Below are 17,483 nucleotides of genomic sequence, written 5' to 3'. Positions count from 1 at the left end.
CTGTGGATATCAATACCATTTTTATATTCACTTTATAGATAAGAAATTTAGACTTAGAGTGTTTTCAAAATTATCTAAAGTAAAAAAATAAAAAGTAATTGTCAGTGTCAGAAACAAAGTCAAGTCTCTGCCCTTTCAAAGCCCATGTTTTTAACAAAGTCACCATACTTAAAAGCTGTTAATAGTTGGCTTATCACATTTAAAGCTTCTTGGCTATATAATTCCATAATCCATTCTGTAATTTTTACCAGATCATGAACATAAATCTCACAGAAAGAATAGCAATATTCTGGTCAAAGGCACATACCTCAGTTTCAGGCTCCTCCCCAGCCCAGGCCTTAGTCAGGGCTCATGTAGGAAGCAGCCAATCAATGTGTTTCTCTCACATAGATATTTCTCTCTGTCTTTCCCTCTCTCTTCCACTCTAAAAATCAGTGGAAAAATATCCTCGGGTGAGGATTAAAAATATATATATAGGAGCCAATAAAAATAAAAATATTCAGCAACATTCTAAATTGTTTATTAATATGACTAATTTTTTTTAAGATTACTATGTCATTATGTATGTAACTATTTTCCTTCAGATCAAGAGTTTTATCTTTTTGCACTTTTCAAAAACTCCAACTAACAATTTGGGGGGTGGGGGGGATGGTCCAAAAAAAAGGAAGAAAATACCAAATGAAAACCCAGCAGGAAACTTGTACACTGTGTTTTATTGTCTTCAGAGGGAAAAGGGAGGGTCTTCCAAAATGCAAATATTGGTGCAGCTTTGTGACTCATCCCTTTATCCCCCACATACAGCACCTGGTGTATTGTTTTGCATATGTACATAATCAATATTTAAATGAATGGATGGAAGCATATGAAGCTCAGAGTTCCAAAATGCTGTATTTCAATTTTCCCCCTTTAATCTAACACCATACGCTAACTATATTTTTTTAAACTTGATCACATTGAAATTAAAAAATAGGGTTTGGGCCTATAGAGCATATATTGCTTAATATTTTGAGGTTTAATATATCAGATATATCTCTTTAGGTGAGTGTGTTTGCTTAAGTCACTATGATTTTGCTTATAATGCTGTTCTAGGTATCTATAGCAAACTACCCAGAACTTTGTGGCTTAAAAAAAAACATTTTATTGTTTTCTTCTGTTCTGATTCTGGAGGTTGACTATTTGTAACGTGGGGTTTCTTATGTGGTTGCATTGGCCACTGAGACTAGATTTATATGAAATTTTGACAGGGCTGGACATCCAAGATGGCTCATTCTCCTGGCTGGCCATTGATGATGGCTACCAACTGGGCTCTCCTGGGGCTGTCAGCTGGAGCTCCTACACACACTGCTCCATGTGGCTCAGATTTTACACAGTAAGGCAGATAAATTTTGAGAGGAAGCATCACAAAAGATCCTAGTTCTTTTGCCGAAACTGGTTTGGCTCAGTGGATGGAGCGTCGGCTTGCGGACTGAAAGGTCCCAGGTTCGATTCCGGTCAAGGGCATGTACCTGGGTTGCGGGCACATCCCCAGTGGGAGATGTGCAGGAGGCAGCTGATCGATGTTTCTCTCTCATCGATGTTTCTAACTCTATCTCTCTCCCTTCCTCTCTGTGGAAAATCAATAAAATATATTTAAAAAAAAAAAAAGATCCTAGTTCTTTAAAAAGAAAAAAAGTGTGTATATATATATATATATATATATATATATATATATATATATATGCCCAGTGCATGAAATTTGTGCATTCAGGGGGTTCCCTCAGCCTAGTCTGTGCCCTCTTGCAGTCTGGGAGCCCTCGGGGGATGTCTGCGCCCGGCTTAAACCGGCAGTCGGACATCCTTAGTGCTGTTGCGGAGGTGGGAGAAGCTCCTGCCACTGCCGCTGTGCTTGCCAGCTGTGAGCCTGGCTTCTGGCTGAGCAGCACTCCCCCTGTGGAAGTATACTGACCACCAGGGGACAGCTCCTGCGTTGAGCATCTGCCCCTTGGTGGTCAGTGCCCATCATAGTGACCGGTTGTTCCACCATTTGATTTGCATATTAGCCTTTTATTATTTATATATGAATGTGTGTGTGTGTGTGTGTGTGTGTGTGTGTGTGTGTGTTTATTGATTTTAGAGAGGGGAAGAAAATGGGAGAGAGAAAGAGAGAAATGCCGATTACGGAACTCCACACATACCCTACCTAGGATCTAGAAGAAACCTGTGCATGTGCCCTGACCAGAAATCTAACTGGCTACCTTTCGGTGCACAGGAAGACTAGTCAACCAATTGTGCATGGGACAACGACTCAACCAACTGAACCACACTGGCCAAGGCATCCTATTTATTCTGATTGACAATTTTACACACCTTATGAAAAGGAAAATATAGTCCTCCCACTTCTCCTGGATCTTAGTGGAAAAACGTAAAGAATGGCTTGCTTTGCTTTGTTAATGTATTCAACAATTAACAATTAGGAGAAAAGGCCACTTTTTATTGCCCACAATTTGTCAGGACCTATTTGTTTTGCATATTAATTTAGTCTTCATAGAATCCAAAAAAGGTAGATATGATTAACTCCATTTTGCAAATAAGAAACTGAAGTTCTTTGAGGTTTAGACACTTACTCAAGTTGGGATATGTATTTTTTTTTTCTTACAATAGCTTGTCTCATAAGGCAAAGTGAATGTATATATGTGTGTGTGTGTGTGTGATGCATATATACTATACATATAATATACATATTTTGTATAATAAATATATACATAATATATATATGTGTGTGTGTGTATGTATGTATGTATATGGAGAGAGTCAGAGTGTGTGTACACACACATACACACACACACACACACACACACACACACACACACATATGAAGCAAAGTCTCCATAAAGGAGAAAGTTCAACAACAATATATACCAATATAAGGAAGGGAGAAAATTGAAAAGGAAAGTATATTGATACTCCACTGGTCCACCTTATATATGAAAACTGAAAAAAAAGTATCTATATTCTATTCACATAGATACCCTAACAGCATTGCTTCACTTTCAGTGATCTGGGAAATATATCAAATTGGTGAAGACATTAAACACATTTCTTTATAGGCACATATTTGATGATGTGGTCATCTTAATCTTCTATCAAATACACTAAAAGAATACTATAGGTAACATTGCTTTATATTATTTGCCTTTATGACTAAGTCTTAATCTATACTAGTCAAATAAGTCAGTGAATAAATCTCAAGTAAGATTTGCACAATTTTTTTTCTAGCTGAGTAAGGCTTAGAGCAATACTCTCACCTTTCTATATTTCTTATTGTAGAGCTTTCAGCAAAATTCTAAAACCAAAGACCAATGCACAGAATCAGAGTTGGAAAGATAGATATACAGAATGGTTTATAGCTGTGAGTACATGAAATACAGAGATTATTCTTAAATTATTATTTATCAATATTTTATATAAACCTACTTTTGCTTTACCCTGTATTGTGTTATTTAAATATTAGCATAGATGCACTCTTGAATATGAAGCATTAAAATTTAAGTTGTTTATCGCTCAGATTTAATTTAATATCACACAAGACAAATCAACCTTTACTTATTCTGGTAAAGTAGTGCTGAATCAATTGTAGCCACTGCCTGCTAACAGAGAAAAAAGGAAAGGGGAAAAAATGTAGCAGCAATAATTTATGCACGTCTGAAGAACAAAGAATATTTAAAATATTTATGAAACAGGTTTTTTTAAATTTCTTGTGATTATAACCTAAAATATGCAAGTCTCGTAGGTCTTTGCTTTGATGGACCAATATCTTTTAGAATAGACGATGATGGCTAAAGTGGCAACCAAGGACAAATAACCCTATTTTGTTCTGAACAATCTGTCTCAATGGCAATGTTATGTTTAGTAAATATTCTTTTTTAAATATAGGATTGTTTTTCCACATACCTAATCCATAGTCACATCTGCAATGCCTGACATGAAATAGGACTCTAGATATATTAGGGATGAATTAAATGTGTCCTCATCTACACTATAGGGAAGAATATATGTAACGATGTCCAAGATTTCCTTCCAATTTCTAGATGCTTCGTGAATTGTGCATATACATACACTCCCTAGACTATATAAACATAGGTAGTTTATACAATGCAGTCTTATAAGTGGTTTTAATATTGCTATTTCCCTAAACTACTTGCATAGATAGGGTATCGTACTGTAACTTTATAAGGATTTTTCTGGAAAGTTGGCTTATAGATAAAATCACAAAGTATGTAGAACACCTCCTCTCTCTTCCGATGTCTAAAACTCATACAGCTCTATGTGATAGTCTGTGAGCACCCAGTGGTTTGAGAAACAAGTCTTACCTTTCACATAAATGTCTTATCTCGGTATGTACTCAAGGCCCAGGTCTCCTGCAAAGGCTGATGTCTAATACACGGTGTCACAATCTCTAAAATTGGAGTCATTTAATGGTTTGATCACGCCCTCTGTGAGATAAGAGATTGGCAGTGTTCAATTCACAGATAACCATTAAGGTAGTAATCCCAAAACACTGTTTCTAAGCAACCTGTATTAAAGTAGGGTGGCATTTGCTATACATGAGCTAGTCCACCTAATCAAATGTCCTGTCCCTAAGAGTAACCAATAAACAGGAATTTCAGAGGAAGAGACCTAACATTCTTTTTTTTTAACCTCTTAAAAACATAATATAGCATAGGAAAAAGCACTACATGGAAAGAACTCTCAATCCTAATTCACATGGACAATAAATCCATATTTAGAAGCATTAAATAACCTTTCTCTTATATCCCCACTGACCAAGTTACAAGTACCTAGTGGTGATCATAAAATTTTCCAGCACTTTTGAAAACCCAGACACATAAACTGCCTCAATAAATTTCACTCATGTCATACAACTTGCTCTCCAAGAACATTTCTTTCTCTTTTTCAATCTAGTTTTGCTTTCTAAAAGATATTCTGAGCCAAAAGATGTGTCTTCCCAGGCTAATAGGGTGCCAATTCATTCTTCTTTACATGTGAACCCAAACATCACAACCCTTTCTCTTTTGTAAAAATATATTTTTATTGATTTTAGAGAGGAAGGGAAAGAGAGAGAAATAGAAACATCAGTGATGAGAGAGAATCACTGATCGGCTGCCTCCTGTACACCCCATACCGGAGATAGAGCCTGCAACCCAGGCATGTGCCCTGACTGGGAATCAAACCATAACCTCCTGGTTCATAAGTCGATGCTCAACTACTGAGCCATGCCAGCTTGGCCACAACCCTTTCTTAAAGGGCATCGGTCTGTTTTACATGCCCTTGTTCAGATTTGATAAATGAATACTGGTGACAGTGAAAAACTCCACAATCCCAGAAGATGCAGATTTTCTTTGGCTTGGCCTTGTGACTCCACTAAAGGATTTTAGGAGATTGAAGGTATCTAAAGTTTAAGTGTAACATATTGTTGATAGGATTAACTGCCAATTTCAAATATTGAGGGGGCATTTAAGATTTCTACTCAAGATGCTTCCCTTTACAATCTGGTAATATGCCGACTGCCTTATATAGAAAGCTTTAGAATACAGTCTTACCTATTCTAGCACAATGTTCTATACAAGCTATAAATTCAGTAAGTTTTTTTTTTAATTAACTTAAAGCATGTGGGCATCAAGAATAACCTACAGGGAGCCCAGACAATAAGGCACTGATTAAACGTGCTAATGGTAAAAATGAGCAGTGTTTCACACATTTTGTTCTCAAAGCCAGAATAATCTCCTCAAAGCATCTTATTAAACTTTATAATTTATAAATTTTTCAAAGTATTCATAAAACTAACAGAAAAAGTACTGGTTGTGAGGTATACAGGAAATCAATAATTTATGTATTTATTCTATTCTTCATTAGCTGGAAATGTTTTAACAGAAAGAACTTAGTGATACTGAACACGATTCAAATCCTACCTTTTCCACTGAGTAATATTTCCTAGTGTTTATTGAAATGATAATACTGTGCATCAGGATGATAGGATTAAATGAGAAAAAGTATGAAAACTCCTTAGTAAAACACCAGCGTATAGTAGATCTCAATAAATTTTTATTGACCTTTACTTAACCAAACGTGAAGATGGAAGAAATATTTGAGATTTGTCATCCCAGGTGATGAGACAAAGGCCTTGGAGAGCCTACCTGGTTTTATAACCAAAATATCTGTATCATGTGGGATTTTCCAAGTCATTTTCACCATAGATTAAGATCAGGTGGGCATAAACCAAATTCAATCATCCTTGAAGAAGTATCTTCAAATTTATATCACTCTGAGGAAACATGTTAAAATTTCATATTTCTTTCTGAAGTCTTATTCTTACCAAGTTACTGAACTTGTCATCTGTACCTAAAGAACCTCACAAGGAGAAAGAAAAGTGCTCTCTTCCATCATCAGATACTCACCTCGGTACTCTCCCTAGTAACCTCGGCTGTGGCATCTCTGGCTCTGTAGCAACCATGTCTCACCAGCAGACAGCTTTCTGTGAAACACTCTTCACTGGGGGAAAGAGAAGAGAAAAAAGTCCACATAAAATTAAAACATGAAGTATCCACAAGGAAAAGTACAATGAATGCTTGACAATTTCCCTTATATAATATTAATGTAAAATTGAAATTAAAAGATCATAGATTTGTCAGAGAACTGATTATAGAGGGTGTGCCATAAAATGTATATACACAATGAATAATTATAAAGGCAGTGATTATTAAAATACATTTCCTTTTCAAAATTGAACTATCAGCTGTTAAAGTGTATATGCATTTTATTGGTGGGACATCCTGTACATAATTCATCAGGTGAGTACTTTATTCCAAATGGGATATTAAAAGAGCAGTATCATCAAAAGGGGAAATTATGTTCAAACTAGAAAGTTCTAACAAGCAAGATGCCAAATAGTTCCTGAGAGCTTTGTCTTACTGAACACAATTTTGATGCAACAACCTGTACTCTGAGTCTTTCTGCCCTACAGCCTCTAGGTAAGCTACTGGCTATATTGAGTCAACTCTCAGCATGAAAGTTCTGACCGAACATAGGAAAGTTTAAGCAAACAGTTCACTTTATTTGAAACGGATTTACTACTGGCATCAAGAACATTGTGTCCCTCATGGCCTCATTTTATGGCCCATGCACCTGATGGGCCAGTTCCTGACAAAGTCATTCCTCGCCAGTGCTCACTACCCGCCTGAACCTTCCCCACAGGCCCTCCATTCAACATCTGCTCAGCTCCTTGCTTCAAATCTAGTATTTTCCCAGCCAGAAGCAGTGATCACAAATAGCCAAACTTAAGTTTCTAATTTCCAACAGAGTATACACAGGTATAGAGAAGATAAAAAAAAAAATCATACTTTACAAAAATGATTGATATTTAAACCAGGAAACATTTTATATGAATATTAAACACAGTATCACCTAATTGTATATTAGGCCTTAATATCTTATTCTGCACATAGAAATATATCTTAGAGAAAACATTTTAAAAAATAAAATATTTGATGATAATTATGTGTTTACAAAAATATAATATCTTAAACTTTTAAAACTATTTTAGTATGTCTGATATAGAGTTATCTTGAAAAACCATGAGACAGAACAGGAAAACTATTACTATCCCCATGTTATAGGCAGTGAAACTAAAACAAGGATTTGTTTAATGTCACACAGTAGTGACAGAACACAACTAGAACCAAGGTCTCCTCTCTAAGCTCAGGATACTAAGGAAAATTCTGGACTTCCTTGAATTAGTATATACTCCAGCAGAAAGTCCTGTTCATGTGCTTCAATCCTTTCCATCCCAGGTCAGTCCCATCTGAATTTATATTCTTTTTCTCCTTTCAGGCAATGCCTATTGTACTTGCTCCCAATTCATAGAAAAACAAGAGAGGCTGTGTTAATTTAAACATCTGTCTTATAGCTCTACTTATAAGGAAAAGAGAAGGACATAACCATAAGATAAATGTCACTAACCAAGATATTTAACTTATAAATATAACATACAGTGAATTATATAGAATAGTAGGTCATGATGAATCCAGTGGGTTAAAAATAGGGCAGGGCAGGGCAGGGCAGGGAGTTGAGGAATGCTGCAGTGTGCATGGGGTGGGGTGCAATGTGAGGTGGATGGCCAGGGTATAGAACAAAGCATGGTGCACAGTCTCTTTCTCAAGAATCTAGCAAAATCTAGTGAGGGAAAGAGGAACGCAGCAGGAAGGACTAGCAATAGGATATTAACAAATAATATGCTATAATGAACATATTTAATCCAACCACATAGACTATGTCTAGACAGAAAAAGTCCAGAATGGCTTAACAGATAAACACCTAGTTTACTTCCCCCACAGGTTATGTCCCCCCTGGGCTCACCTATGAGATCTTAATGTATGTTTGCTCCTCCTCATACTTTTTATTATATCTTGCCAGCTCCTCAAAACGAATTGTGGATGCAAAAATTCTCTCTTTAAGCTATGTTCTTAGCACCCACCAAGTTCCGGGACCAAGTTCAGTTTGATTCCAGATAAACTGCCCTCTCTCCTCTCCATTCCTGCAGACTTCTCAACCAGGTGCTTCTGGGCTGATGTGCTGGAATTTCACCATCTGCCAGGCTATTTCACACTCCTTTCCAGAGGGAACAGGACACATTAACGGTTTAGAGTATTTTCTCTCACCCTATGTGCCTCCAGTATATTCCATACTCTGTCTTATCCAGAATATTGTTTTCTTCCTCTATTGGTCTTTTATTCTTTCCTCTAACCAATCTGTAGACTCTGTTCTCCATTGTAATTCACAAACTTCTGTTTTCTATTCGATATTTATCCAAATTGATTAGCACTGCTCAATGCTTCTCCTAATGATGTGTGAAACATGATAGCTCTTGGATACAAATTGCTTCCTGGTAGGAATTATTTCTCCATAATAAAAAATGTTTTTCTCAGCCAAGTTAAAGTAGAAGGTCAGACTCCAAGGTAGCCAGCTAATTTAGCCCAAAATTTAGGTTCTGGAAAGTTAAAATAAAATAATAAAGCAGAGTACCTAAATAGAGTCCTAACCCGCATTACCCTTTGTGCAGTCACTATCAAGGAGCATGGAGCCCAGGGCTAGTGCAACTATCATGGGTGAACAGAGAAATTTACCAGAAAAAAAAATCTCTCAAATGAAAAAAAATTACAGTAAACTGTTACCTATGTCTAATTTTTTATAGGTTTGGTTTTGAGTATATCATGAAGAGGCAGATATATTTAGACAAGGACTATTTTACAAAAGAAGTCAGAAAATAGAAGGACAGTTATTCACAAAGCTTATTTTAGTATGCTTTCTTTCTAAACATCAAAAGTAACAAATGACATTAAATAAGACAGAATTTATTCTTTTAAGGGAAAAATATAAAATCTATTTTAGTCTATCTTATTATATTTGTTTTATATGTTATGCTTATTTTTAATATGAATAATTTTAATAATGTTTTCTAAAATTAAGTTTTCATTATGAATAGCACATGCTCATTATAGAAAATATGAAAGATGCAGAAAATCATATATTACAGATTACATATATAAGGTTATTACTTGATTGCCGAAAGTGAGTGTATGCCCCAGGGCAGAATTTTTGTCATTCCACAGTTACCTTTGGCTTTAAACACCACAGAAATTATATTATAATGATAATAGCAGTAATAAAATTACACTGAAATTAAGAAGAAAAAAATATACAAGGAAAACTACATAATATATTGGGGAAAAGCCTGCCCTGGCAGCCATCACTCCTGGATTCTAGTGCTGGCTCTGCCATGAACCAGTTGTGTGATGGGGACCTTTGGGCAAATCCTAGATGTCTCTTAGTTAAAGTTCCATCATATATGAAATGAGTGTTTTGGAGATCTCCAAGTTTCTTCTAGTTCTGAAGTTGTATGAATTTCCAGTTGTATGTCTCAGATTAGAAAACTGTAGGTTATTTATAAATTATTAAATTATTTTACCCATGCCCCTTTGTTTCTAAAACACCAACCATTTATGTTATATCAATTTGAAGCATCATGTAAATTTAAATAGTCGTCCTATAAAGTAAAGTAAAAATAAATTAACTGGTATTACTCAAAACTATGTATCTGAGATACAGATATTTTTTTTTAAAATATATTTTATTGATTTTTTACAGAGAGGAAGGGAGAGAGATAGAGAGTTAGAAACATCGATGAGAGAGAAACATCGATCAGCTGCCTCCTGCACATCTCCTACTGGGGATGTGCCCGCAACCCAGGTACATGCCCTTGACCGGAATCGAACCTGGGACCTTTCAGTCCACAGACCGACGCTCTATCCACTGAGCCAAACCGGTTTCGGCGAGATACAGATATTTTAATTAAACAGATTAAATAGAAGCCAACTCTTCTGGAAAAAATAAAATAGTAATAAAATTTTTAATTATAAAAATCCAATTTGGTGGGGAGAGATTAACCAAAGAACTTATATATATTTTATACATAATCCATGGACACAGACAATAGTGTGGGGAAGGCCTGGGTGGTGGGAGGGCAGGTGCAGAGTGGAAAGGGTCAATGGGGGGGGGGGGACAAAGGACATATGTAATACTTTGAACAATAAAGATACTTTCTTAAAAATAAATTTTTACATCTCACAAATAATCTGTACAACTTACCTTACAAACAATAGCCTTTTTTCTTTATTATCTTAAAAGAAAATGAAATGTCTCATGAATTACTGTTTTTTCATGTTCTAAGAATTTTTTAAAGAAAATATTTTTAATATTATAATTAAATTTATTTTCTTGCTTGGTGACAGAAATAAGTACAAACCATATAATCCTAGCTCCTGTAGCTCAGTTGAGTAAGTTTAAGCAGAAATAATTTAGTCATTCAGACTAAATTTTCCTGAGAGTGTTATCAGGTTGAAGCTAGGGTCTTTGAATTAAGTGATTATGCTGAATTACAGGAACAACAGCAAAATATAAACTGGATTTTTCTCAAGACTGTAGAAACTGTCTTTCTCTACACTAATCAGTTCTCAAAATGTTACATATAAAGGACTTATCAAAGATACACCAATAAAATTAGCATTCTTCTAGTCCTCATTATTAATTTCACTTGCAGGATGTCTCTAGAAACCAGCCTAACCCAGCTCACTCTTACTTTGAAAGCCCAATCATTGCAATTCTGGGAATATTCAAAATTTGGTGATCAGCAAGAGATTTTTTAAAAATATATCTTTATTAATTTCAGAGAGGAAGGAACAGGGAAAGAGATAGAAACATCAATGATGAGTGAGAATCATTGATTGGCTGCCTCTTGCACATCCCCCACTGGGGATAAAGCCCGAAACACAAGCATGTGCCCTTAGCTGGAATCGAACCTGGGACCCTTCAGTCTGCAGGCTGACACTGTATCCACTGAGCCAAACCAGCTAGGGCAGCAAGAGATTTTTTGATATTGATACTTTTAGAGACTTATAGGCAATAAAATAAGCTAACTCAAGAATCTGTTATGGAATGTGTTTATAGCTTATTTCATCATTTATTCCCGAATATTTCTTTAGTGTTCTCTGTGGAGGCACTATTTTATGTCCTTGTCCTGGTGTCTTAGAGAATCTTACATTCTAATGTGGAGAAACAGATAATAGATCAGTGATGGCGAACCTTTTGAGCTTGGCGTGTCAGCATTTTGAAAAACCCTAACTTAACTCTGGTGCCGTGTCACATATAGAAATTTTTTGATATTTGCAACCATAGTAAAACAAAAACTTATATTTTTGATATTTATTTTATATATTTAAATGCCATTTAACAAAGAAAACTCAACCAAAAAAATGTGTCATAGGTTCGCCATCACTGTAATAGATGATACACATTATAAAGGAGTGAATCAGATAGTGTATTAAAGATAAGTGCTGTGGGGAAAAGAAAAAAATAGAGCATAATAAGAGGGATAGGGTAGACAAGGATGGGGTGGTTTGAAGTGGGGGGGGGCGGTTGAACCAAAGTTTTTGTACTATATAACTGGAAGGATGGTGTTGCCTTTAAAAGATATTAGGAAGGTGGGGGAGGGGAGAGCAGGTTTCAGAGGGGAGGGTCATGGGTGTGTGGGCTGGATTTTGGAGATTAGCTCAATTTTGGATATGCCAAGGTTGAGATAACTATTAGAAATAAGCATCTGATGATATATTTCACTGTACATTGTATTAAAATGAAGCAGGAGAGTGATTTCTGTCATACTCATTCAGAGGTTGAGGGGAAAATGGGAAATCTTTAAAGGAAAACAAAGATGTCCTAATGCACAATTCATTTTCTAATGAAAAACATGTATAAATATCTTAGATCTTTTTTAATGTTTTCTGTGTAACAAATTACTACAAATTGAGCATCTTAAAACAACATAAATTTATTTCTTGTAATTTCCATGGGTCTGTGTCCTCTGTAAGTTTGGGTACAACTTAGCTGGGTCCTCTGCTCAGGGTTTCATGGGCTGTAACCACAGTGTGGGTTGCAGCTGAGATCTCCTCTAAGGCTCAGAGACTTCTTCCAGATTCTAATGGTTGTTGGAAGAATTTAATTCCTTATGATTATACAACTGAGGTCCCTTTTTTTCTGCATCCTATCCAACTCTTGTTTCTTGTCTTTTGATGATAGTTATTCCAACAGGTGTGAAGTGATATCTCATTGTGGTTTTGATTTCCATTTCCCTAATAATTAGTGATGTTGAGCATCTTTTCATGTGCCTTAGGCCATCTGTATATCTGTTTTAGAAAAATGTTTATTCAGATCTGCCCATATTTTAATCAGGTTTTGTTATTGTTGTTGTTGATATATATGAGTTCTTTATCTGTTTTGGATATTAACTCCTTTTTGGGTGTATGATTTGCAAATATATTTTTTCCATTTGGTAGGATGCCTTTCATTTTATTGAGTTTCTTTTGCTGCACAGAAGCTTTTTAATTTGATGTTATCCCACTAATTTATTTTTGCTTTTGTTTCCCTTGCCACTGGAGTTGATTCCACAAAGCATCACTAAAACAGGCATCAAGGAACTTATCACTTATGTTTTCTTCTATGTATTTTATGGTTTCAGGTCTTATATTCAAGTCTTTTATTCATTTTGAGTTAATTTTTGTAAAAGGTTTAAGTCAGTAACCTAGTTTCATTCTTTTGCATGTGCTCTCCAGTATACCCAGCACCATTTACTGAAGAGACTTTTCTTTTTAAGATCTTTATTATTGAGGGTATTACAGATATTGTTTCCTTTATCCCCCATTATTCCCCTCCACCTAGTCCCCACTCCTGCCCCAGGCCTTCACTACCCAATTGTCTGTGTCAATGGATAGTTCATATATACATATTAGAGGCCCGGTGCACAAAATTCGTGCATGGGAAAGGTGGCCCCCTCAGCCCAGCCTGCACCCTCTCCAATCTGGGACCCCTCAGGGGATGTCTGACTGCTGGTTTAGGCCCGATCCTATATATTGGTATGAAAAATAATGATCTTCCAGTAAACTGCTTGAATACCTTTAGAAGGGAACGAATCAGTTCTGTTCCCACTGACTACACTGGCCCTTGTATAGCCAGAGGATCTTGTCTTCTGTGACACTCAGGACTTCCCAACTCAGACTGCCCTCACCTCCACCTCAGGCTTTGCCATAACCAAGTATCTGAAGGTCACACAATACAAAAATTCTCTCACATCATCTCTGGATTTAGAGCAATTTATATTTTAAAGTACCCCACAGATATTAGTATCTGTAAAGTCATGATGGGTTGGAAAGTATACACACACATATAGACACATATATAGGTATATATTATACAAACACAATCCTATCTAATAATAGACAAACATGGTAATTAACCATACCTCCCCTATGCTTCCCATTGGTTAATCAGCAGGATATGCAAATTAACTGCCAACAAAGATGGCAGCCAGCAGCCACACAGCTGAAGCGAACATGAGGCTTGCTTGCTGCAGTGATGGAGGAAGCCAAGGTTCCCCACCTGCTGCGGCCCAGCTCTGAGCTCCGGATGCAACAATGTTGCAATTATAGAAGCTAAACAAACCCCAGGTACCTGATTTCAGCTGCCAGCGGTCTCAGAGCTTAGAGCGCCAGTGATGGCAACAGAGTTTCAATTATAGAAGGTAAACAAACCCAGATACCTGCTTTCACCCAGCAAGGGTCTCAGAGCTGGAGCTGGCTCTCAGCTCCAGTGACAGCTATAGAAGGTAAATAAATCCCAGAAAAAAGAAAAAAAGAGAGGCTGGGAGTTTCAGTCGCCCGCCAGCCTGAAAACGGCCCTCAGCCCCTCACCCAGACTGGCCAGGCACCCCAATGGGGACCCCCACCCTGAAGGGGGTGTGAACAGCTGCAGACAGTCATCAGCCCCTCATCCAGGTTGGCCAGGCACTCCAGTGGGGAACCCCAACCTGAAGGGGGTGTGACCAGCTGAAAACAGCCATCAGCCCCTCACCCAGGCTGGCCAGGCACCCAATCAGGACCCCCACCCTGATCCGGGGCACCCTTCAGGGCAAACCAGCCGGCCCCCACCCGTGCACCAGGCCTCTATCCTATATAGTAAAAGGGTAATATGCAAACTGACCCTAACAGCAGAAAGACCGGCAATGACTGGTCACTATGACACACACTGACCACCAGGGGGCAGACGCTCAATGCAGGAGCTGTCCTCTGGTGGTCAGGGCGCTCTCACATGGGAGGAGCTCTGCTCAGCCACAAGCCAGGCTGATGGCTGCCAGTACAGCGGTGGTGGTGGGAGCCTCTCCTGCCTCCTCAGCAGAGCTAAGGATGTCTGACTGCAGCTTAGGCCCGCTCCCCGCTGGCAAGTGGACATCTCCCGAGGGCTGCTGGGCTGCCAGAGGGATGTCTGATTGCCATCTTAGGCCCAATCCCCCGGGGAGCAGGCCTAAGCCAGCAAGTGGTCACCCCCGAGGGGTCCCAGACTGTGAGAGGGCACAGGCTGGGCTGAGGGACCCCCTACCCCCGAGTGCACAAATTTTTGTGCACCAGACCTCTAATACTATATATAAACACATATATGCCATATTTGCATAGATAAACTATACATATGCTTATATTGTGTATATATATATACACATATATCCCTATCTTTCCAGTTTCTTAATATTCTTATCTAGCTACATGAGTGGAGACTCAGCAAATGTTGCTACTCTATTGATTGTCCCTAAGAGTGTTTGAAATTTAACTTACCTATTGAGGCAACATTGGGGATAATTTATCCTCATTTCACTTTGCTCCATAGGAAAATGACCAAAATGTTTAACATGATGGAAGAGATTAAAGTATATTAAAAATTATTTCTAAGTCTATTCTTCAATAACTATAAATTATTTTTAAAAGATAAATATAATTAGAAAAGAAAATTCCATTTGATTGATTTGTATCTGAAGCAGCCCTGAATCAGATTACTTGGATTTCTGGTCAAGATTTCTACCTGATTAACATTTTATGATTCATTTAAAACATCATGTAGATTGTAAAGCATTGCTGAGCCAAGCCAGATTTGATCTGTTAGCATTTTATATATCTGACAAACCACAATTTGGTTTGTTTTCATTTCTGTAGTGTTTAACTAATGTAAAAATCAAATTATACATGTGAGCCCTGATTAAAAACTTGCTATTAAAGGAGTTACCATCATGTTGCTTTAAGCCTGTTTATTGGAATACAATCCCATTCTCTAGCTTTTAAGGAAAAGAAGCAGCTATCTCAGTTAATTACTGTTTCATTGCTAGTGCCCCAGAGCAAGCACAGTTAAGTGTTCAATGTTCCAAAGTAATTGGCAAGAACTTGGAAGAACCAGGACATATAAATTTGCACTAACAACTTAAACTAATTGGCAAAATGGAAATAAATACAAGAATTTAGTGATTATCCAGCACTGCAATAAAAAACGACTGACAGTGAGCACAATCCAAGCACACAAGTTCAACTAAACCTGCGATTGTTGCAAGACATTTTAATTGGGATTTCAAGTGAAATAATGTGCTCAGGTACCCACTGTTTAGTCACTGTGCACAGGTACCTGAGAGGGAAAGATCTATATCAACAAAGGGCCACAGAAAGCAACAACTCTTTATGTCTTCACTTTCTCAAAAAAATATACACTGTTAGAGGAGAAGAATCTCTTTGTGAACACATATAAAAAAAATGCCTCAAAACATTGTTTGTCAGTCAATGAAGGAAAAATACCACATGATCTCACTCATTCAGGGATGATAAAGACCATTATAAACTTATGAACAATAATAGATACAGAGGCATAGCTGCCTCAAACTGATTGTTAAACTGCAGCAGGAAGGCCAGGGAGGGTTGGGGGGCAGGAGGGAGAGGGGTAAGAGATCAACCGAAGGACTTGTATGCATGCATATAAGCATAACCAATGGACATAAGACACTGGGGGGTAGGGGAGGCCAGGGGATTGTCAAGGGCGGGGGGAAAAAAAGGACACATATGTAATACCCTTTGTAATACTTTAAGCAATAAAACAATAAAAAAAAAAACATTGTCAGACAATTTGGGAAAATTGTCAGTACTGCATTGAAAAAGCCCCCAAATGCAGCAGAGTACTGGAGTGATGTACAGTGTAGGGAGATGTTCCTACCTATCTGAGAGCCAAGCATGAAACATGCAGCAGAGGGTGAAATACCTAGATCACTGGCACTTCCCTAAATATTAGCACAAAGCATTGTTATTGTGTGTTTAGCTTGGTTGCCTGAAGTCATTAAACAGAGCATATCCTCTCCAGAGTACAGTTTTGGTAGTGATGGTGGTATGTGTATATATGTATGTGTGTGGGTGTCGGGGGCATTCCTTTCTTGCAAACTTCAACTATGCAAATTATTTTTTAAAAAGTTGCTGTTGAAACCCTTGAGGTGGAGTGCAATAATAAATTGGAACAGATGCTGTGCAGAGATGGAAGGACAGTGCTGTAAGGTAGTGTTTACAGGGCAAACATCGCATCAGGATCCTGGGTGCAGCCTGCTCCTTTGACCACAGCTCTCTGGTACTAAGGTATACATGAGACAATCAGGAGCAGAGAAATCAGACACAATGCCAATATCTTAACTTTACACTTTCCTTATTTACGTACACATCAATAGTGTACTTTGTTTCTAACCTCAATTCCACCCCTCAACCTTTAACTTTTCAGCCCCCGCTTCCCTGCACTGGAGACAACGGCACCAGTTCAGGTGCCATCTCCTCTATGAAGTCCCCACAGTTTCTCATAAGGAGTGGTTTAGAGTCAGGAGATACACACTTGAAAAAACCAGTTGTGCCACTTACTTGGGGTATAATTTCTGTTCACAGGATGAGCCGTGTTTTCTCATTCGTAAAATGACAATATTAACATGTGTCTATCACTGTCAGCTGCTGCTCAGGGTTATTATTATTATTACTAAAATTCAATCTTTAACACAGTGCCTG

The sequence above is a fragment of the Myotis myotis genome, unplaced genomic scaffold, assembly GCF_014108235.1.
Source record: "Myotis myotis isolate mMyoMyo1 unplaced genomic scaffold, mMyoMyo1.p scaffold_m19_p_6, whole genome shotgun sequence".
NCBI lineage: Eukaryota > Metazoa > Chordata > Mammalia > Chiroptera > Vespertilionidae > Myotis > Myotis myotis.
Note: the sequence above shows the minus strand (reverse complement) of the source record.